This window comes from Symphodus melops (assembly GCF_947650265.1).
Source record: "Symphodus melops genome assembly, chromosome: 19".
NCBI lineage: Eukaryota > Metazoa > Chordata > Actinopteri > Labriformes > Labridae > Symphodus > Symphodus melops.
This window is the reverse complement of record NC_136709.1, coordinates 11,642,901-11,666,136: the sequence shown is the minus strand read 5'-3', so window position 1 is coordinate 11,666,136 and position 23,236 is coordinate 11,642,901. Positions and strand designations below refer to the sequence as shown.

General features: G+C 42.3%; 1 long non-coding RNA gene across 1 annotated transcript; it reads left to right on the top strand.

Moving 5' to 3' along the window:
- Positions 1–65: 65 nt before the first annotated feature.
- Positions 66–3,879, top strand: LOC306840283. Its single transcript, XR_013781307.1, has 3 exons — positions 66–472; positions 1,091–1,229; positions 3,520–3,879. It is a non-coding gene; the product is annotated as an uncharacterized lncRNA (long non-coding RNA).
- Positions 3,880–23,236: the final 19,357 nt, after the last annotated feature.

The window sequence follows — 23,236 nt, the reverse complement described above, 5'->3', positions numbered from 1 at the left end:
TCTTGATTAAAATCTGAATCTGTAGGGTTTTTTTTTTTAGTATTTTTTAAATCTGTGACAAAAAAACGAGGAGGAGAAAACTCTCCTGGACTAAGGCTCGGTCTCTCCATGAAGGCTGCACCATCCTCTCACATTCCTGCGCGACGCTAAAAAAAAGGGGGATTTAGAGCGACTTATTTTCTTAAAACTGTCCTCCCGTCCGTAGAGCCAGTCATTCTGCTCCCCCATTATGCAGCCTCACATGGGCCTGAACTGACGAAAAAACCCCACAATATTTTAAAGGAAAATTCCCAACGTCAGACACCGAGCACTGATGACTTATGGAGGCACCCAGAGCTGCAGTTTGCGCCCAGGGAAGAGGAGCGGTGCCAGGAGAAAGGCACAACATAGGCCGGATGTAGAAACTAGCCTTTCCACTATTTTACATGAAGGATTTTTTGCAAAAGGAAGAAGCTAAAAGACAAATATTAAGGTACGTAGATGTTTTATTCAAGCGATACTAAAACATTAGACTTTTTATTAGACTAATGGCTTTTAACATTGTAAGTTGTATATGATAATAAATATTAAAATAGGCCTACTCATAAAAAAAATAATGATTTAAAAAATCTAAATTATTTTGTATTTACTGTGAGACCTTCAGGCTCCGCGGGACAAATCAGCCTCCTCTGTGTCACTTGAATTTTGAACCCGCGTGCCCATCTCAAAATAATGTGTCGAGGGTTTTTGTCATGGCTTGGTAAATGTATCATCTTAAGAGGCTTTGTGGAACACCTACACACACACACACACACTCGCACAAACACACACACATAGTGACACACACACATCCTGAGCGCCTGCACGGACACACCCGCTCACTTGAAACAGATTTGAATATTGATTTAGATTTATAAACACAGGCACGCGGAGGGTTTTTATGAATCGTCATGTTGCCCCTCTGTGTGGCTCGTGCTGAAGGCCATGGCAGAGTCAAAGGTGTTCTGACAGCTGCTGGGAGGACTGGATCCCGCTCGGAAATGCAGCCTGATCACACAACCTGACTTAAACTTTGCACAAAGTCAGTGACATCTCTTTTTTTTTTTCACAGGTGTTGATCACAGGAAGCGGACGAATAGATCATAACTGTGGATTTCTTTAAACAACCAAACATGAGATCTGATCAGAGCAGAGGAAAACTTTTGCTGTGGATCCTCCTGTTTGAAGGAGATGGACTATAACACATCCAGGTATTCCGTTTGATTCTTTTGACGTGTTTTTATTTGTTTATTCATTTTTCTAACTGCAGGATAATGGGCATGTGTGATGTCATCTAATAAGGTGGCAAATTCTTCTAAATAAATGATTGTCATTTATAAGAGAACGCCTATTTAATCTGCTTTACACATTATTTTATGGTTGATAGTTTAAAAGTTATTTAGCGTTTTGATGGTGGCATCACATCACAATTGGGCCTACCATTAGACTATTTTACCCGCAACTGACTCCACTAAACACCAGTCAAACATCATATTTAGTTGAAAGGCAAAGACTCCCTTTTACATTTGTAACGTCAATTCTTAAGAATCAGAATGAAACACAACAATAACAATAAAACATACCTAAAAAAATGTCCCCATTTAGTATTCGCAGCTGTATTGTAATGTATCTTGACATGAGACTTTCACACAGCAGCGTGTAAAATCGTCATGTGTGAAGCAAATATCTGCTGGGTTTGAGCGTTTAAATAGCTAAATAATTTATGAAAGTGTAAAGCCCAGCCCTCCTCGGGGACTGTGTATCTTAAAAGGACGTTTAAAGACAGCAGCAGTTAAACGCCTCTGGCTCCTCTGACTCCCGGCTAATTGACGCCGCCGCTTTTATCTCCGCCTCCGCTCCTCTCAACCTGAGGGAGAGGCTCCGCAGGCCTGCTCCAACCTGTGATTCCTACCAGCTAATGCGGAGAATATACGTGTTATTAATACATTGGACAGGCCTGGTGTTTGACCCTTGTTTGATAGCATTTAAAAGAAAAAAAAAAATCTTATTTCAAGATTGAATTATTATGGGCAGGCAGCCCCCTTCTCCTTCTGTGAACCTTATCCTGACATGACAAGAATTAACCTTATCAAATGCACGCATAAATATATATATATATATATATCAAAAAATAAAATAAAACATAGCAGCCCCATCATTTCAATAATATATATTTTTTGCTGAATGATTGTGGGTTTTCTGAATTTAGAGCTGCATATTAACATCATTTTCATCCTCTCACTATTTAGGCAGCCTTTCTTATCGTCTCCTCTGCCTCTTTCCCTCTCTGTTTGATACTCGCATGGCTGAAGATGGGGAATGTGTTGGTGGATTTCATTCTGAGCTTTTAAAAAAAGAGAGAGAAAAAAAAGGAATAAAATCCACTAAAGCCAATTCCTATAGAAATGCTGATTATCTTTGATGTCAAGACAGAAACCCTCAAGGATTCAGATGAACCAACCAGTATACCTTAAAATAATACATCTAGAATGTATTTAAAGTCACTTTTATTGGACCCTTTCCCTTCTTTTATTTGATATTAAACAAAAAGTATTATTTACACCTACATTAAAAAATCTGTAAACACTAAACTTTGCAAACATATAAACGAATCCTGGTTAACAGAGCCACCTGCTTGAAAACAGAAGCTCATAGTGAAACCTTTACTTCATTTTGTATCTTATTAGTTAATGTGTTGGTTAACCAAGTTTATAATCCTTATTATTTCTTGCACCAAAATATGTAATTACTGTATAAAAATGCTGTGTGTGTGCATGTGTGAGTGAGTTTGGTTGTGAGTGTGTGGGTGACAGTGAGAGAGAGAGAGGGAGAGAGAGAGAGAGAGAGCGAGAGTGAGAGAGAGAGAGAGAGAGATGAGCTGAAGTAGGATAATCACAGGCTGTATTTTAATTAGCCTAGCAGGTTTGATGGATACGTTGCCATCACCACCACCACCACCGCCACTGCTGCTTCTTATATTGCGTAGTGAGCAAGGTGCCTAAACAGAGGGCTTTCCCCACGCTGTCCCTTATCACAAAGGAGCTAAACCTTTGTGTAATGTAACATGTAACTGACCCCAGGGGTCATCAAAACACATTCAGTCTCCTCCTCGGGGATTAAAGGGGGAGAAAACCCCTTTTAGAGTCAGTTTGGGAAGAGTTTAGAGACAGAGAGGCACACAGACAGAATCCTCAGGCTGCTCTCTGCCTCTGGGGTTTTATCTCTACAATTATTCACAATGTTTAGTTTTGGTTAAAGTTCTGCTCTAAATTATTATGCCTCTGCTGTTGAACGAGTCTTAGATTTTTAGCTGCACTTCTGTAATGCAACGTGTGCTGATCATGAAATTCTGGGTTTATTTCCCCCACACATCTTCATCCTGAATTCAAATGTGCTGCCTCAATAAGTCAGCAGCTGTTTGTGTTTGCCAAGTTTGCTCTTTCCATTAATATGACATGCCTTTTAATTAGTGCCATAATTGTTTGTGTTGTTTTTTTGCAGGAGTCCGCCTAACAAACAAACGGATGCAATTAAACACACACGCCTTCAGATCATCAATGAGGAGGCAAAGTCAAGATTGCTGGAAAAACATGCAAGGACAAATAAAAGACATGAGGAGACTGTGCTGCCTCAAGGTTACACTTGAACTTTGTGAAGAGCTGGTTGTCTTTTCTAGTCTGGACTGTCCTACAAACACTTAACACAAACTGGATTTTATATGAATTATCCTTTTTTTTTTAATTTATCTTTGCAACTTTTTTTTTGACTCTTTGTGTCCTTTTATAAATCAAGTTTTTCCTTCTCTGTCAGCCAAACTGTCTCGAAAGTAATAAAAACATATTTTGAAATAAAGACTCATTTTCAAACCTCCACCTGACTCTGTCTCTCTATCTCTCCACCTCAGTAGCCTTCTCCTCCTGTGTGTGCTGAGGTGTCTGCATGGCACGGTAAAACCTGCCCTGCAGACCGGACCTCTCAAGTCTTCAAAGGAGGAAGAACTCAATGTAGGGGGATTTGTTCAGGCTTATTTGGTAACCTAGGATTTGAATTGGATTCTGGGAGGCATTCATAACACATTTGAAAATGTTACATTGTGTGATTTTGTGTGTAATCCCCATAATAAATTTTTAGAAATGGTCCCAGCACTCGCACAACTGTGACTATTCATGATTTATCAAATGGTTTTCTTGTCTTGCCTCTCGGGGGTGAGGTGTGTTGTCGGTGGGGATTCTAAGGGACGTTTTCAGAAAAAGTCGACTCCTCAGTTTTAACCTTTCTCGCAACACCTCTTTTTGTATTTGACCTGAATATGTGATCAGGTCAGCCACTGTGCTTCCACAGGGAGTCTCTGAGACCCCCCAACAGCACAGGAGTATTACAACCTCTGCTGGATTATACCTCCCTGGGAGGAGGGTTAGTAGTGTACACACACACACACAGACACACACTGTCTTATACACACAATGTAAGTACAGTTTAAAAACTCAGTGTATATTCAAACACACACTCATAGATCAATGTTTTCTCTCCTCATGATGCCTTTAAAATACTTCATTTTCACTTTAATAGGCAACTGCAGGACTTAATCAATCCATATTTGTTGCAAAGTATTAAATAATATCATATATTCAGGTTGACATTTAACAGAAAACTTCTCAGATTAGCTATTCGAAAGTTCATTTTTTACCAAGATTTAAATATACTCCTACTGCCTCTTTAAAAACAAAAAAACAAACAAAAAAGAAATCTTATAAGCTTTCTCTTCACACTTGTCTAAGTTGCATCTTGGATCCAGAGACTTCCCTTCCTGACTTGCAGCCATGTCAAGAAATCTGAAATTAAAGTTGAGTGCAGAGTAACATTTCCTGTTAACACATCTGAAACCATAAAGGAAAAGCTTTCAGGCAAAGTAAAATGTATTTGACTTCTACTATAGAACTAAAGAACATATTTTCAGTCGTGGAGAGGGCCTTTAGATGACCATGCATCTTTGTATTAGAAATTAGTACAGTGTGTCTTTATGAAACCAATAATTGTAGTGTGATTCTTTTTTTTTTTAAATATCAGAAGTATGAGTCAGAAAGCAGCCTGGTGAGTCCAGAGAGAGTGAATAATGTTATCCAGAGGATTAACTTTCTTTATGAACATGCTCCATCACATGGTTTGGTGGCTCCACTTCTTGGATTTCTCGTCTGGTACATGTAACTCTCCCGCCTTGGTTTCCATAAGAGCGAGTGCAATGGTGTGTATGTGCGCGAGTGTGTGTCTGTAAACCAGTGTTTGTGCCCTGTCCAAACCCCACTTTGCTTTGACTGACACTTTGGCGATGCCACCAGCTCCCCACTTTGACTTCTCAAGCGTACCCCCTGTTAGTGCCAACCTTGCCAATGCCTCTCATGTCTCTAATATCTCTCTTTGGGCCCATGGGTTTTGCCAGTGAAGGCTCCCCTGTGACAGTTGGACATCACTGCCGTCACATTTGGGAGACAGTGGCTGGTGTTTGTGGCGTTCCCAGCCCTAGGCCTGTGGGGAATCTGTGATGGCTCGCCTGTCAGCCGGCCCCTCCCCTGTAATTAGGAGAGTAAACACAGTGCCTGGCTCAGCTTGGGGGGAGAAAGTGGAAGGGGAGCGGAGGAGGGGACCGTCCGACTCCTGTATTACTGCTGCTTGAGCTGTGCAGGAGTAGACTGTAATGGGCACCCCATTATTTCCATGTGTACCTCGTTGAGCAACAGGGAACCACTGGGACAAGGCTTTTCATTAAACTAAACATTGGAGGAGAAAATCCAAAAACACGAATAATTGAAGATAATCGCAGAGATTTTTCGAAAGTGAAAAATATTGATGGGTAAAAATATTTCCCGCCAGGTATTTTGTGCACATTTTAAACCAAATGTTTTTGCATAAGGAGCCCTGGAAGATAAAGTAACAGAAGCCAGCACTAAGCCTCCATCCCCTCCTCTCTTCACCTCTCTCCTGGTTGCTGGGGCTACTGGTCAGTAGCTGGAGGAATGTGTTGTGAGTTGGAGTTTTAGCTGTAGCTCAGGACAAGCTAAGCTCGTAGGGGGAGCGCCATACCACCATCCCACCCAAACCCCCAGCCACTCCTCTCTGGGCAGGGAGGGAGGCTCGCTACGGGAATGCTGAGACCAAGAGGGTTGGAATTTTTACTGGAGAACCTGCCAGAGAAATGCCATGCGTGGAGCGATGAAGAGAGAAACCTAGATAGAGAGAAGGAGAGGGAGAAAATGAGATCTGAGCCAATTGAAACGCAGCCTGTCAGAACCATTTGTGATTTTGTGGGATGCTTACTGATGACGGGCCAGTTGCAGAACAAGCTGGTTGCCGTACAGACACGGTGGTACCGCATCCTTAGATCTCTGGCCTTTAGTGAGGTCGCTTGAAGTAAAGTCAGTGTAATTTATACTTATTATAGTTTCAGATTGAATCATGCATCTGTAATAACCACCATCTGTCTTTAAACATAAGCGTGGTGACCAGTTTTTGATTTTTATATCAGATGGTGTGCATCAGTGTGTGCATGTGGCGGACAGGGAGAGTACAAAGGGAGGGGTTGATAGAAGGCCCTGCGTATTTGCCAAAGTCTTTACGGCGTCCAGAGAGCCATGCTGCAGCATCATGGTCCACAGCATGGAAAGACATGGGGCAGATGGGTGCAGTGTAGCAGCACAACCTCCCCCCTTCTGAATGTGAGGCAGCAGTGGTGGGAATGGCACAGTGTGAGAGGGAGCTGGGGTTCATGGCTGAAACAGAAAAGCTGTTCAAGGGGCATTTGGGGGCTGGGAGAGAGGACCGTTGAAGGGGGACTTTTGAGAAGTTGGTGGGGCAGGGACCCTGCAAATGAAGAAGGGAAGCCAGTCACCCCCTCCCTCCCGTTACATCCCTTTGAAATCCAAGTGCAGGGGCACGAGCCCAGGGAAGAGTGGCAGCGTGGCCCAGCGCCTGGGCAGACAGGCAGTCACCGCACTGGGCTGTGGTCCAGCTTGCCTTGCCTGGACCCCTCCCCATCCCAGCCCACCCCGTCTGGTCGGGGCTTATGAGAGTCAGGCAGCCGACCCCCCGGTGGACAAGCCTGAGCCCTACACCACCAGGTCCCATCTCTGAGCCCCGAAGCAGCAGCAGCACCCACAGGGGGAGAGGCCCAGTGGAGATAGAGGGGACACCTCCTCAGCTGCACCCAGGCCTCTGGATGGGGGCCCAACAGACTCTGCTGCTGATAACCCCCACCTTATCCACCAGGCCTTTCTGCCTTCAGGGCCCTGCGCAGGTCCACACATCCCCATGGCAACAGTGGCAGGACCGTCCACACAATGTGAGTGGGCAACAGGCCAAGTGCTGCCAAATTGGGATGAGGGAGAGACATTTTGGGAGAATGCTTACTCTTGAATCTTTTCACCTTTATTTTGTGTTGGGCTAATTGTGTTTCTGGTGCCGCTGATTTAAATTCACAGGCTTAGACTGCATTTGAGATTTGATGAGTGGTCAGCAAAGACAAACTAACTTTGTTTCATGATCTTCTCTGCCACTGAGCCACGCCACCTCAATTCTGCCACCTCTTTATTTTTTTATTTTTCAAACTGTTGGTTTCTTGGCAGCGTTTGAAACTCTGCAGCCTCAGGCAGAATTGACCTGATACATTCTGTATTGCGGTTTTATATTTAATGAGACCTTGTCGTAGCAATATTAAGCCTTGGTAAACACAAGTAGTTCAATGACATTCACAGCAGTCACCTAAACTTGATTCCCCACCCACTCTAAGCCACTGGAAAGATACTGTATAAGTGGCTGGGTGGTGTTTACTGAAAGTGAATATCTGCTGTTTGTTTTGTTGTTCTGCTTCCCGACCGTAAACACAGCATAGATTTCCTTGAGTGCTGTTTGAAATGTGTGTATGTGTGTGTACGTACACCATGTGTTATATTTGCTGATAACAGGATTTACTCAAAATGCGACTTACCAGTTGAGGAAGGTTAATTGTCAGTGCAACTGGTAGAATGGCTACACGCAATAATCATTAGTCTATGTTGCTTTATTATTTAGGACGCTAATTAGGCATTAACTGTGGTCCCTCTTTTTGGATCACAACTTCAAATGCATGTCAAATTGCATTAAATTCACTTTGACGACCAGTTATCGAACTAAAGGAATGCTGTTTTGTAGATGTCCTTAGTGTGTTTGTTATTATGAAACTGATCTGTTCTTGAGGTATTGATTGGAAAATTAACTGGGGGATTTTCAGAAATTGCTCATCCAGTATGTGCAGCCTCATTTCATTTGCTGTGAGGACAATACAGTGGTGTGTTTTGGGGGTTTTTAGTGTTTTGTGAATTTAAGATTACATTTAAAAGGGTATTTGATTCTTGCACATAAAACCATAAACACTCGAGCAGAGGTTTGAAGTACCAACAGTTCTTTCTTCTCTTTTAAATACAGGTTTTGGTGTGTATGTGTGCCACCCATGTGGACAAGGCTGGCATGAGTTTGGCACTAAGGTGGGGTGGAAAGTGACAAAGAAAGAAAGCAAGAGATCAAGGCATGACTGCCAGTGCATGTCATTGCCCTACACTCTCATCAAATAGCCCCGTGCTGCTTATGTTGCTGCCCAGACGCAAATTAATTTGGACGCCTGGAAAGACTGCAGAGCTGGGGACTCATCTCAGCCTTTTAAAAATGAAAAGACACCAGCGGAGAGAAGTCCTCTGACAACGGTGGGGCAGGGGTTGAGAGGGGGTTTTGATGGATTTCAACGGAAGGCAATGCAATGTCTGGAATAAGATGGGAGGGTACAGAGGACACGGTTCAATGTACTTGTCCTGCTATGATGACAAGATGGCTCAGCTGCCACTGTGCTATCGGCCTCCCCTCACTTTCTTCCTCCCCTCCCTTCCCCAGGTGCTCCCCCCTCAGGACACTGGTGAAATAGAAGAGGGAGGGGGGGATTTTAAAGGGAGTCCTGATGGTTAGCCGTCGTTTAATCTTCTCCTTGGCTCACTGCAGATTCTTTCAATACATGCCCCACTCCCTCTTCTTCCCAAATCTGAACCTACTCATCCCTGGGCCTGCTTGACAGGGGGGCTCTTGATCAGTGAGGTGATGGAGAATGGCCCTCGTCACACACTCCAAATAGGATCGGATTGCCTGGGAGTAAAAGGTGAGAGCTTCATGGAGCTTGGTTAAAATAGAGGAGGTGGTGTGGTTGTGTTAGTATGAGAAGGAGGTTGTTTCCACAACCAGACACGACCAAGAAATAAGCTCTATTTGAGATGGTGTTTGAGGGTTTTACAAGGGTTTGTGCTGGTGCAGAACAAACACAAAAACCCCAGTGGTTAGGGGTTTGGCCAAGAGAGAAGGGCAAAGAGGCGGAGGTCTTGTTCTTCACTGGCATGTCGTTGGCAAGTCGTTAACCTCCTGGGGCTCAGGGGAAAATAAGCAAGCCTCCTCTTGTGCTTTAAAGTCAGACTTCGTTTAAAGGCAGGCTTGGTTTGTAGGGTGCCTGGGAAGAGCTAGACCCCCGATGGAGGACAAGGTAACAAAACAGCAGTCTGCTGAATGAAGGAGTTATGGACACTGCTGTTAGTGGTTAAAGAGGGACACATGCTGGGTATCTGGTCAGCACCCTGGGTTCAGTATTATACAGTTAAGAGGCTCAAGCTAAGTGTTTCAATGTTCTCAGGGTCCTTTGCTCTTAACTTTTACCCAACACTCATCATGCTTGATGTTCTTATCTTTCAGGGTCATATGTTTTCTCTAATGTGGAAATTAAATGTGTACATCAGTTACATGTAGAGTTAAAAAACATTGCAATGATTATCCTCTTCGAAAATAAAATAAGCCAGCAGCCATTTTCTCCTGACCTCACGCTCAGGATAGTAAGCTCAGATGTTATAATGTTATGTGTTTTCTGTTTAAAGCCTAATAAATGTAGAAAACTTTATCAGTGTTATTTTTCCCCTTCTGAATATATCATAAACCAAGGGACAGCAGTCTTTATTTTAACCAAATAAAATATCTTTAAATAAAATCGTTATTATCCTCTTAGCTGCCCTAAGACAACAGCTAATGATAAAATGTAGACATAGTATGAGCTAACCTTTGAACATGTTACAAAATAGGACAGGAAAGGCATACACAGGGTCAACTAATTACTTACTAACGTGGGTTTGAGAATTACGCCTTTGCTTCTGTAGGTCACATAAAGGAAACAGTATTAACTTCAGTCTGTTTCATAACCAGACAAAAACTTCTCATGGCAGCTTTTTCTTTGTGATGTGGAATAAAAAAATGCCCTAGTTGTGGAAACTAAAAACTGACATTTAAGAGCTGTAGTTATTTGCTACTTATGCTGAATCTATCACTACTATGTTAAGTATAATGAAGTAGAATTTAATTCCACCTTATACTGTATGTTTAAATTTTAGGAAAAAAATGTCTGGAACAGAAACAAAGAAGTAGTTTGTGTCCTGTCTGCCACAATCACACAACATAAACAAGTGGAAAGCAGATGTAACAAGACTTTCCTCCTACTTTTAAGTTGTAAGTGTTTCAGTGTGAGGCGACTTAATTACATGGAGGCAGCAGAAGGAGCAAATGGGCAGTGAGAGTCAGAACAAGAGTTTGGTTACTCTTGCTTCGTCTTGTGATCAAACACCAGTTGTGACACTACACACTTTTATCCCCTCTTTTCAGCATTTCTCCTTTTCAAACCCTCCCCCAGTTCTTTTCTACAGTAGTAATGCCCCTCACTATTTTTCAACATCTTATCCCTTTTAATTAGAAAGCAAATTCTGCAGCCTGGAGAGACCTAATCCCCTACTACCCAACAATGCACAGAGTAGCTTTGAACAGCCGACCTGCAGCCCTCAACCCCCAATGCCTCAAATTCCCTTCACACTGCTGGACCTCAAGGGAGGAAGGGGGGGCTTTTCCTTCCAGGAACATTATTACTTAGGATACATGTGCTGCCATGTTTGCAGAACGACGTATTTGCATTTTAGGAATGTTAACAGTAATTAACAACTAAGTGACACATGTGACAAAAATAGTACAAGTGTATGCCGACTGGGTCTATCTCCCCCATGAGAGATGTAGCCTCAGCTGATTTGCATATATATTAATGTCCCTTATTATATAGATTAGATCCCATTAGTTGTGGTTGTTCTGTTAGAAGGTGCAGTCTCTAGGATGCTAAAAGTCTCGTTATTATGTGAAAAGGATGTTTAAATGTTAGGGCGAGGAAAAAGAAGGTTATAGCATTGAAACAAGGTTAAGAGTGATTAGACACCCTGACCATCCTGACAATAGACGGAGATTAGATAATAAAAGCCCCAAATAGGAAAAGACCTCTAAAATTGAACTCATTGAACTGCATTAAATGCTTGTATTTAAATTACCAGCTTTAATTTCTGAATAAATGTATATCGAGATGAAGCACACAGTCTTCTCCAGCCTCTAACATAGGGGGCAAAGTGATCATTTACGCAGCAGTTTGTCTGGAAAATTAAGGAGCTGTTAGTGTCTGCTCTGGTGCCATCCGTGAAGGAGAGAGGTCATCTGATAGCAGCAATGATGAGAGCGAGACGAGGAGAGAATCGGGCCGAGAGATGCTGACAATGGGTACGGTTTAATCTACTGATTGCTGCTCTTGATTTTGAAGCGAGCAGAAACATTTGAAAGTTAGATTTTGAGAAGCTGTGCTGCACTGCCTCTAGCGGTCGTTGCTTGGCTTCATAGTGTACTTTTTCATTGGGCAGAAGACTGTTTAAATGCTGCTGGTAGCTAGTCTGATATGTTCAGTAGTCAAAGCACAGTGAGACAATTGAAATGCTCTTCTATTAAAACTAGTTTTCTTTCTGGATGTCACGCCTCAAAGGAGGCAGAGCCATCAGTGATTGAATATTTCAATGGAAAGACTTAGTTACAGTTATAGATAGATAAATATTTTCGTCACAATGGGTAAAAAAAAAGAAATACAAAGAGCCAAGGGACAGGAGTAATTGGTAGTAAGCAACACACTCACCTCTGCAGAGAGTGTGCTGGGCTTTTCAGCTCGTGTTTTTGATAATCAAACCCACTTTGTTTTTACTTTTTTCCATCCCTGCTGTCGTGGTTTGTACGTGTGCACACGCATCGCACACACAATAGCACTGGACATCACCCACCCTCTCAACTGCCACCTCTCCATCATGCCCTCCGGACGCAGGTACAGGTCCCTGTTGTGCAGGAGGGCGCAATACGGCAGAAGCCTGGTGCCTACAGTTATTACAGCCCTCAATAAAAATCCACCTCAGTCCCAATCCCCAGTCCCCCCATCACCATATGCACTGTATGTCCTGTCACTGTATGTCCTGTTGTCCCACATGCATCTCCCTGTGTTCACCCTCTGTCAGCACGCTGCCCTTAAAACTGTACTGGTGAAAAAGAATTTCCCCTCGGGGACAATAAAATAAAAAGTCAATGTCTACTTTCAGCTCAGATAAACCTAAAGTGGGCTACATGCCAATTAAACCCGTTTGGAAGAATCTGGTGAATGTTTACTGCGAATAAATGCTGATCTTACCCATGAATTCTTCTGCAAAGTGTTGGATAGTTTTGGTGTTGTTTTAACAGCTTTCATGTTTGACCCATAATGAGATCCATATAGATGCATGACCTTACAGTCTTGTGAATATAAAATAAAAATAATAAGATTACAGATGCAGCAAAGAAACAAGACTATCATTCACAGTGATTATAATGCAAGGACATATGTGTACATTTATATGAAATTTATATCCAGCTTCACACAGGATCGTTCCTGTCAGCCCACACATGTAGATTTTTCCCTGTGAAGTCCGGGTGAACTGATGTGAGAACAAAGCTGGAATTTTTCAGGTAAAATTCTTGACAACAGATGATGTTTATATGTAGACCACAACCATGTACTTGAAATGCATGAGGAGTGTTATAGCTCCATGTAAGTAATTAGACTGCTTCTTTTTTTGTAAGCTAGTATGTTCTTCCCTGCTCTTTTGTTTAATATTTTGAATATACAATGTGCTGCAATGACATTCACATTGTAGTGCTGGACTCTGTTGCTTTGTTTGCCACTTCTGCATCTGGAATAAAGCAAAAAGCACTAAACCATCACCTCTCCCCTTTCGCGCTAACTCTGTTGAGCTTTCGAAGGCAGATTACTATAAAATTAACTTAATGTAGCTTCCATATTTATAATTTCTCATCTTATTAACAGAGACGTGTGTGTGTGTGTGTGTGTGTGTGTGTGTGTGTGTGTGTGTGTGTGTGTGTGTGTGTGTGTGTGTGTGTGTGTGTGTGTGTGTGTGTGTGTGTGTGTGTGTGTGTGTGTGTGTGTGTGTGTGTGTGTGTGTGTGTGTGTGTGTGTGTGTGTGTGTGTGTGTGTGTGTGTGTGTGTGTGTGTAGGGGTTCAGGGTGATGGGAGACAAGGGCATACTCCTACTCCCATTTACTTAAAGCTCAGAGGATTTTTTTTTTTACATTCTGTCTCAATTAGTTAGTCGCACTGTCACTCTGTCTGTCACATCCTGGTGTGTCATGCTGAAACTTCTGTGGATTTGGCCGCCTCTGTGGAAAAAAAACAAGTCTGAGCGCATGAGCATTCAGCAGGAGCGCGTGGGTCACACTTTTGCCTAAGGCCGACATATTCCTTTCCTACTCAAGGGTTCAATTTTCAGAAAGCTTCTTAGCTATTATTCTAATCCCTACCCAAGTTTTTTCCCCCAGAGGCCAAAAACTCAGGTTACCAGTTTGGACACTTGATCTAATGTGTTGCTGAAGTTTGAAGCTTCGTAGTTAAGTTTTTACAGCGCTGTGTGTGGTATTAGAAAGCATCAATGGAAGGTTTGAGGTGTTCATGTCTGCTAGTGTCAAAAAAGTGATCAGAAATACAACTTTGGAGCTGCCTGTAAAATATAGCTGATTAGGTGAAGACTGTGCTGCCAATCTTTGTGACAGAGTGGACGCCAACTTATTAATAAAACATAACAACTTAATTATCTATAACAACACATTAGCATGACAAAATCAATGGCTTTGATTTGCTATTCATGTATTTCTCTGAGCATATTTGCTGATCTCTGGGGCCTGTGTATGCTCAGAGGTGGTTTTTCCTAAGGCTGCTGCAGATGGGGGGGCCAGCGAAGGTCGTGGTGAGGGACTGCTGGGAGTTGTGGGGACGTTTGCCTCGATGGGATGTTGTTACTCTTGTACAGTTTTGTTGTCTAAATGATTTACAAACTTAATTGGCATCCCCGGGGGAAGGCTGCCAGCTGTCTGCCTGATGGCGAGGCTTACTAATTTGGTGCATGGCGAAGGCTAGCTGCCGGGGTAGCTAGCAGAGCGGAGCAGGGAGCGCAACACCCCGCACGCTCGCACATGGCCCTCATCGAGCCCAGGGTTTGTTTGTTTTTCCTTTGTTTGTTCGGCAACAGATATTGCTTCATTGGAAAGAGTGAAACAGCTGCTATCTAACAAGCAGAGTGCAGAGAAAGAGCCGGGCTGTGATGCTGGGGTGAGCATTTGGAGAGAGCTGACTGACCGCTGGGGAAGCTGGCAACACAGGCAATCCTGGCCAGGGACATGATCAGTGCTGACTTGTAGATACCAACCCATCAATCCAAGTGCTTTTCTCCCTTTTGGTTGCTTTTAAAGTAGTATTTAAAAGTTCCTGACATTGCTTCAACACGTTCTACGTTCTAAACTGACCTTACCTTGTAACTCCAGCTAGGTAAATCATCTCCTCAACTTCAGCCAACCCTAAAAATGTAGCAATCTGATGCCACAGAGGGATTTCAAAGGTCAATTTTCCCATTTAAAAAGTAAAAGTAAGCCTGATTTCTGCTTAAAGCATTGAATCTTATAAAAGAGTGGAATGAAGAGCTCGAAAGTATTAAAGGTTTAGTTAAGACCGATGGAGGATAAGAAAGTGCTGACATTGTAGAGCACCTTAAAAAGGACTTTTATTTACAGAAAAGTAATGGAGCAGACAATGTGCTTAAAAGTGCTTTATATGCTATACATTTCTGGTATAATGAAAATAATGAAATTCCAAATATGAGGATTTTATTGGAAAAATGCGAAGCACTTTTCATATTGGTGTTGTATCACATGCTCGAACTGTTGACATTGTTAAAGGTAAAACTTTCCCTGCAATCTTGTGGTAGAAATATGCTATCTTGGAAAATTCAGGCAAGAAGAAGTTTGAAGTGGCTGAATAATGTAAGGAAAGTTGTTGCAAATACAGTAGAAATCTGTTCTAGAAAATGTAGTAGAAAATGTTCTTTCTGGAAAGTGTAAATATTACCTGGATTCTAGGAAATGTTGCTGGAATAAAATACATTCAGATGTCCACACCTTTGCACTCACACAGTTTCCCCAGTTAAGCTAACAGAGGCGAGCCATGCTGATATGACCTGTACTGCAGGGTGCGTTGGGGCACTCTGAGGCAAACCCCTGCCAGGGCGCTCAGTCTGTCGGACTGTTGACTCTGTGCACATTATCACCAACGCGTGGCGCTGCATAGTCACACAGGATAATTGGCTTGCAGTGGTGGCACAGCAGATAGAAATGTAAAAGTTGCTGTATTTTCAAGGGTAAACAGGACGAGGTGGTGACAACTGTGTGATTTGTAAACATGCCCTTCGGCGAGAGGGTCTATATTCATGATGGGATATTCCCTCCCACTAGATCTGCACCACTGATCCCATAACCATACATCTTGTTAGTGCTCTGTTCAGTTTGGTATATTTTTACCATTGTCAGCAGTATGATCCACGTCAAGAGTAGCTCATCTGCAGTGAAAGTGGTATTAGATGCTGTGCTGTAGTGCGTCTGTGATGCCCAGGGGTGCCGACTAAAAAGTGTCCCTGTTTAGGAGTAAGACACTCCTCAAATATCCCACCTGTGGTGCTTCTTCCCTTCCTTTTCCCTGTAATAATCAAACTGACCAGTAAACAGAAAATAAGACAAGTCAAGTGTAGACTTGTTAAAAGTGTCTTCTTGTGGGCATTGCTGGCATTTTACTTGTTTTACAAATCCCTTTCAGGAGATAACTAACAGCTGCAACCTCTCTACCATAGATGGGGCTACTCTGCAAAGATCTTGGCTCAAAGCCCGTCCATTTTTTCTTCAACCACTGTTGCTTTTTTTTTTCATCAAACAAGAGTCCGGATGTGAAGGATGTAGAGGATCAAGGGATCTTGAGCTCAGTACGAGCGATGCATTCATGGTGCATGTGGCTGATGGCCGGGGCTTGAGCGAACATATGCTGAGGTCTTTATTGGCATTCTGGAGGAGATTGGAGGGACAATCAATTAGCCTTGAAGCTGTGTGTCCCCAGGGGCTCTTGGGATATCCAAACTACTTAGTGGTCAAGAACAAGAAGATTCTAATTGACTAGGCTTGACTTATGGGAAAAACGAGTGAACGCTGCCCATCCTTTTTTTATTAATATTATTGATATTGCATGTGTATAAAGTGGCAGAAAAAGGTTGATTATTCGATACCAGCATGGTACATGGGACTGTTAGTGTGTTGCTGCTCTTCACTTTAATTGGGCCTGTAATGGTCTAACTGATAGGTGTTGTGAGCAGGACAGGGAGGGTGCACAGGGTTGCAGTGGACCGCTGGCTGCGGTGCAGACTTGAGCAGAGCATGCAGGAGTACTGCTGATTATTCAACATGTTGCTCTAATCCTGGCCCTTGTGGTGGTAGGAACCTGTGAAAGAGCCTGGTCTTTGTGCCGGGGGGCTAATCGTGTTTTGGAAACGCCAATCGAGGCTAATCTTCTGGGCCTGCCTCTAATGTGGAGCCGCTGATATCCTCTGTTGCGATAAATTAAGCTACTTATTAATCTAATTATGGCACATTCATCCCCACAAACTTTCATGTGACTTGGAAAGCCTCCTTCACCATTAACTCCCTCTAGTCCCCCCACCCCAAAAAAATCCCAGATCTTGAGACTGACTCCCCTCTTTCTCTCTCTCTCTCTCTCAGACTGCCAGTCCAATTAGGAGCCCTAAGGGTCTCTCCTCTAACAAGCCTCGAGGCTCTAGTCGGCCTCTCCATACAGACCAGGGTCAGTTAGACTGTTTCTCTGACTTCAAATCCCCACCTGCTTTATTCTGTCTTTCTTTAATCATTTTGGGCTTCACCCCACTTTGGAGGGCTGTCGTCTGAAGAGTTTTCATTTGTGTTTTTACTAATCACCACTGTTACACTTATTTTAGTGTAAACAAACTAAAAATATCCGCTTCTCCTTTTGTTTTACTCCACATGCTTTATCCAATTATCAAGTTTTCCTTACTCTGGACCTTCAATACATTTTGACTTGTCCTAAAGTGAACTTCTTAATGGCCTCCTTTCCTATAAAAGCCCCCCCTTCATCTTCAGGCCTTGTGATGCGTTAACTCTTTGCTGCTCATAGTGCGGCTCTAAGGTTTTGGGGTGATGATGCTCCCACTATGTTTGCTGAGCGTTCACAGGGCGCCACAGCACTGTTGGGTGGAAAGCTCAAGTTGCTGAGAAGCTTGCTGTAGGGAAGTGTCGGCAGGATGACAGGACCCCTCGCTCCATGGACAGTGACCCTGAAGGAAGATGAAAGAAGTTCACGTCTGCACTTTAGCAGCTCAAACTGGGCTGCAATCATCCGTGAAGGCTCTCTTACCGGCTTTCTCTCTCATGCACCTCTCCTCTCTTCTCCTTTCTTTGATTTTAGGTGAGGTGGAGGAGAGCGCTGCATACCCTGATGTTTCCTCTCCTCTTTTTCTACAGCCCCTCCTCCTGTCTCTCATGCTTTTGCATTCTCCCCGAGGCCAGTGGGAAATTTTTTTCTTTTTTTTCTTCAGTAAAGGCAGAAAAGACTTTGTGGTCACCAAGAGCTGTATAAACTTCCATTTGGTTGCTGTGCTAAGTAGCAGAAAGACTTTTGTACGTGTCATTTAAAAATGACCTTGTTTTGCTTTTGCTACAATATGTTTCCTTCTTTCCCCGATTGACTCTGTTTCTCTTGGGCCTTTTTTAACACGACCATTCGTGACCTTTTAAATTTCCTTTGAAAGGAAGATTTTCTTTATTTTTTTTCATTAGCCCTTAACTTTTTTCTTTTGTTTTGTACATTTTCAAATCCAAATTGTAATTTTTCTACGCAAAAAAGCCCCCCTTGTAGTACTGCTTCCAAATATAATCTATGTGGCATTAACCTTCTAGTGCTTCCTTATTCATGTGAAGTTGTGGATGTTTGTTTTAGATGTGTTTTTTCCTCAAAGCCAAGTGAAGGGGCAGGCCGACAGGGACGCATTCTCTCTCATTTGTTCTTAGAAACAAAGGTTTAGTGCTGCTATCAAACTCCCATTAGATACGGAGAATTGAGTGTGCGGTCTGCACTACGTACCAAACAGTGAGGTGATAACACAACGCAGAGGCAGGCCAGGACGCTAATTGCATGCCGAATATTTATAGTCCAGACAATTAGCTGTTGCCTTTTATATGCTAAATAACAACAGCAGCAGTGGCAACAGAGAGAAGGAGGGTGTGTGTGTGTGTGTGTGTGTGTGTGTGTGTGTGTGTGTGTGTGTGTCGGGGTGTAAGTAATTAAGATGCTCAAAACAGGACAGGGACATGCAGTCTGTTGTGCTCTGATTTGTTGCTAACAAACACAATAATTAGTCTGTTATTGTGGGATAATGAAGTTGACAGTGTCCTTTTCCGTCTGCCAAGTGCCATCCTGAACAAGGACATTCCCAACACCGCTGCTGCCGTTAGTGTGGACAGCACCCACATTGTTGCTATACTGCCTTGACCTGTGGTCTTGATTATGTTTACATTTTTGCAGCTAGGTAGGTATGGGGTAGTTATGGGAAGCCTTATTTCCCAATCTCTAGCGTTAAAATGTAAATGTATACTCCTCAGGCTCAGAAGGTTTCATGAAGGTTGTAAGAAGAAATTAACACCAATCTCTCTACTCAATAGATGAGCTTATTTTTCTCAAACAAGAATAGAGAGTATTGTCAGACTGATATCGCACATTCTCTACTCTATGAGCTCTTAACATCTGGAAGATGTTGTGGAGTACCCCAATGCAAATGCCACCGTTTTAAACACTTGTTTTTTCTAGTCCCAGGCGAAATATGAAACAGTGTTTCTTGTTGCTGTATGGGTTGAGCAATTTCATCATTTTCAGCTCTTTCAACTTTGATGTGTTTTTTGGCATTATGTGGAACATATACAATATGGGTAACGTGCCTGTCCAAATTTTTTTGTGGTATTTTTAATTTTTCAAATGTATTATTGCTGCTTTAGTGTCAGCTAACTGTATGCAGCATTTCATCATCAACCTTTATTTAAGCCTTGAACATCATTGAGATTTCTCTCTGTTACAATAATGTCAAGATATAAAAATGTACAATTACAACTAAACTAAAAAAGAAAAGAACATGATTCAGAGATATGAAGTTTACACTGTGAAGTGATATGAGATAATTGAATCTGTCTGTTTAAGTAGAACGAACGGGTTGAACTTAAAACTACATTGTGTTGATGCAAATTTCATGTTTGAAGCCAAAAAGCTAAAGGAGGAGTTTCCTAGTTCAGAGTGAGCACATGAGAATTAGAGTATTAAACAGTCAGATGTGTAGTCCAATAAGGGATTCATCACTTAAAGGAAAGGGTGGTGAGGGTACGGGGACTGCTGACACATTGCCTGCTGCTGTCCAGTGCAGTGTTAATCATAGCAAAAAAATCTTTTTTCACTGAGCTCCAATGTTATTAGATTCAATATTCAATATGATTGTCGAGGCGGATGAGTAAACTTTGTAAAGGTAAGTCCTTGTCGAGTTTAAGTGACTTACCTGAGCGCCTGTTCTTCCTTACTGTACAGTACTGTAGCTTTTTGTAGCATATCAAAGTGTATTGTAAACTATTGTAAAGTATCAATGGTAGTCCTGGTATATTTATTGTATTTGGATTTCATCCAAATTCCCCAAGGTAATGCCTATTTATTACAGGTGTAGGGCTTGTTGTAGTTTTCTGGCATTTTTCAATCTTGTTATTGATACTCCATAAAAAAGACAAGAAAAAGAAAACCACATATTTCACAAAATTTTGTACCATGTTAAAGATTGGAGTGAGTTTTATGACTTGAAAACTACTTGATGGTCAAATTCTGTTTGTTTGGATTAGTTCTGTAAAGATTCAGCTCATTCATTGGAGCAGATGTCCTTATGCATATGCTGCTTTTGAAAAGTAAGCTCAATAACACTTTCTAAAAAGAAGATTGTATTACACCACAAGTCAAAATTACATAAATCGAGATTAATTGAAGTGAAGTAACAGCAACACGTGCTTCCTGTTTTGAGTCAGAAAACAAGGCAGGACATAACAAGAAACACACTGTAGCTCTCACCTCATAAGAGGTAAAACTGCCACCATCTGTGTGAATATGTGTGAGTGTGAGTTAGTGTGTATCTTCTCTCCACATATGGCTGTGTATGTCTCTGACCGCAGGTTCACTGAATCAACAATGCTGTCTGGCAGGATTAGGTGCTGCTCGAGCTGATTTGATATTTGTGGCTGATAGTGCTTGTAAGTACGCCTTTGTTCCCTTCCATTGTGGCTGAGATTAAGGCAAGCCTCCTCTTCATCATCCTGTTTCAATGTAGTAATAACCTAGATAAAGCTACTCTTTGATTGAATCATTTCCGCTTGCGATCAGGACCTGCTCACGCCGACGTCTGATGCACCAAAGTCGCATTGTTTCTTCTCTTTCTTTCTCCTTCTGTTGGTCTCTGTTTTTATATTTTCACATTTCATCTATAATACCTGTCATTCACCATAGATTAATGGTTAATGAGATATTTAATTTGTTTTTAAATGTATCACTAATGATGGTTGGAATTTGTTTGATAATTGTTTTGTGTTTTCCAACTGTTTGTAATGTAAAAAACTAAGCTGTAACTATAATTATTTGATTTGTTTGTTGAGATCCACTTTTAAGCCACGTTTTCTTGAGGATGCCAAGAGACATCAAATCATTTGAGCAGCTACGTTCAGTAATTCTGAAAATCAGGCAGTTTCTATTGTTGAGGGCAGAGTGGAAATACAACGTTACATTAGGAGATTGTGGTTGGTGTAATGTGTGAATTGACTTGGACATGTGCTCCTGGAGATGCTGTGTTCTTCAATGCAACATGTACTGTATATTAAGGTGCCAGCCACATAATGATATAACCACACTCACACACTCATATTCATATTAGGCTGCAGGGAAATTCTGCTGTATGTCTTAAAGATTTGGGGGCTTCTGTGCACTGATTACATCATGCCAAACAAATGTAAAGGGGTACTTTAGGTATCAGTGTTTGACCAGCAGTTGGAGATGGAGTTACCATAATCTTGTTGCCTGTAAACAATATATGCAAGTGCATTGCACGTTAACAAGATGAAATACATTTTGTAAAGCTAAGAAAAAGTAATTTTGTGTCCTGCGATCAAAATTTCAATGGTTGGAATCAGTCACAATTGATTTTTAAGGTACAAAATCTAACTAATGTAGGTAATCAAATGTATGACTTTATTATGGACAGAATGTATAAATATGCAAGGTGCACAGACTTACTTCAAAATTCAAATGTGTAGCTTTTACTTTTTTCTCTTTTTTTGGGAAATATTTTCTGTAGTGATAGCTTTGTAAAACTGCCACTTAAATCTCACCTGAACAGATACATTTACTCTAATATGGGTAGCCACTTGGATTATTTGGGTTCAAATGCCAGTCCCATTTACAGATCAAGTGTGTTTATCCAGTTCTGACCTGCTTGCACCATTTCTCTCACATTTAGTGCAGCGTTACATTCATGGTCACAAATGCACCTTTCCGGTTTGCTTTACTGTTGAGGGTTGTCACATGACAAAAGACGTCCAAAGTCATGATTGTGTATCCTTCCTCTCTCTCTCTCTCTCTCTCTCTCTCTCTCTCTCTCTCTCTCTCTCTCTCTCTCTCTCTCTCTCTCTTACACACACTAATCTCTACAGGTATTTCTCCTCGGCTGCTGTTATTAGAATGCAGCAAATGCTCTCTATTGATGCATGTCAGAGCCTCATTCTTTCATCTCCAACATTTAATTTACCGTCCTGTTGTGCCACTAATCCTGTGTCGTGCCATTTCCTCCGCTCCTCAGATTGCTCTCTCAAAGCCCCCTCTCCGCCAGATAAAGAGGAAGGTAATCGCCATTGTCTGGCTACAGATACACCAGTGCCTGTACCCCCCTTCTCACTGTGCAGCCCCCAAATTAAAGGGCCGTCCTGCCCTCACGCCCCCTTAATCACTGGCCTCGTCTCTCCGTGCGAGCAGACCCCAGGGCAGCCGCACTTTCATCCACAAATAGGCTTTCAGTGAGAACCACCCAGGGCTGGTCTCCTTGCAGGAGATCCACACACACTCCTCAGCTCTACTCTCTTTCCAGCAGCAGATTCAACCTCACTCACACATTCACCCCCCCCCCCCCCCCCCCCCCCCCCCCCCCTCCAATGATCGGACACGAAGCGTATTCTACTTTCAGTTCTACTGCACCCTGATGAATTGACTCTTTCTCTCTCCTCAGGGGGTCTGACCCTCAAGACTCTTAAAGAACTTCAAAGTCAGGGTGCAGGGAGTCATTTAAGCTGTTTCAACTATGAGTTCAGCCAGTAAAACCTTCCACAGCTGCCCCTCTGGTCTCCCCTTACATTTTAAACATTTAGGTTTACTCTATGGTGTAGAAATGTCAAGGATTCTCAACACCAATATTCATGTAATTTGGGGCCGAAGTGAGTGTGATTCATAGCATTTCTGTCGAAGTCTGCACTCATATCTATTCAGATGATGATGAGGCAAAAAGTCCCAGAGATTATCACTAACAGCTATTAGGATAATTGACTGAATAATTCCGCCTGATGCTCGTAATCATGAAGTTGGCCTGCAGCAGAAAAAAATATAATTGATTGGCAACACAGTGTGGGGTTGCCAGGGTCAGTGCCCTGCCCTCAAATACGCAGAACCACTCAATAGCATTTAGCTAATTTCTGTTAATTGTGGCTCTTACTTTCCTCGGCTGAATTGACATAACGCCGGAGGGCTCAGCCAAATCATCACCATTATGACATTAGCAAGGGCTTATCCAGCACTAAGAGCTTGAGCTGATACTAACAC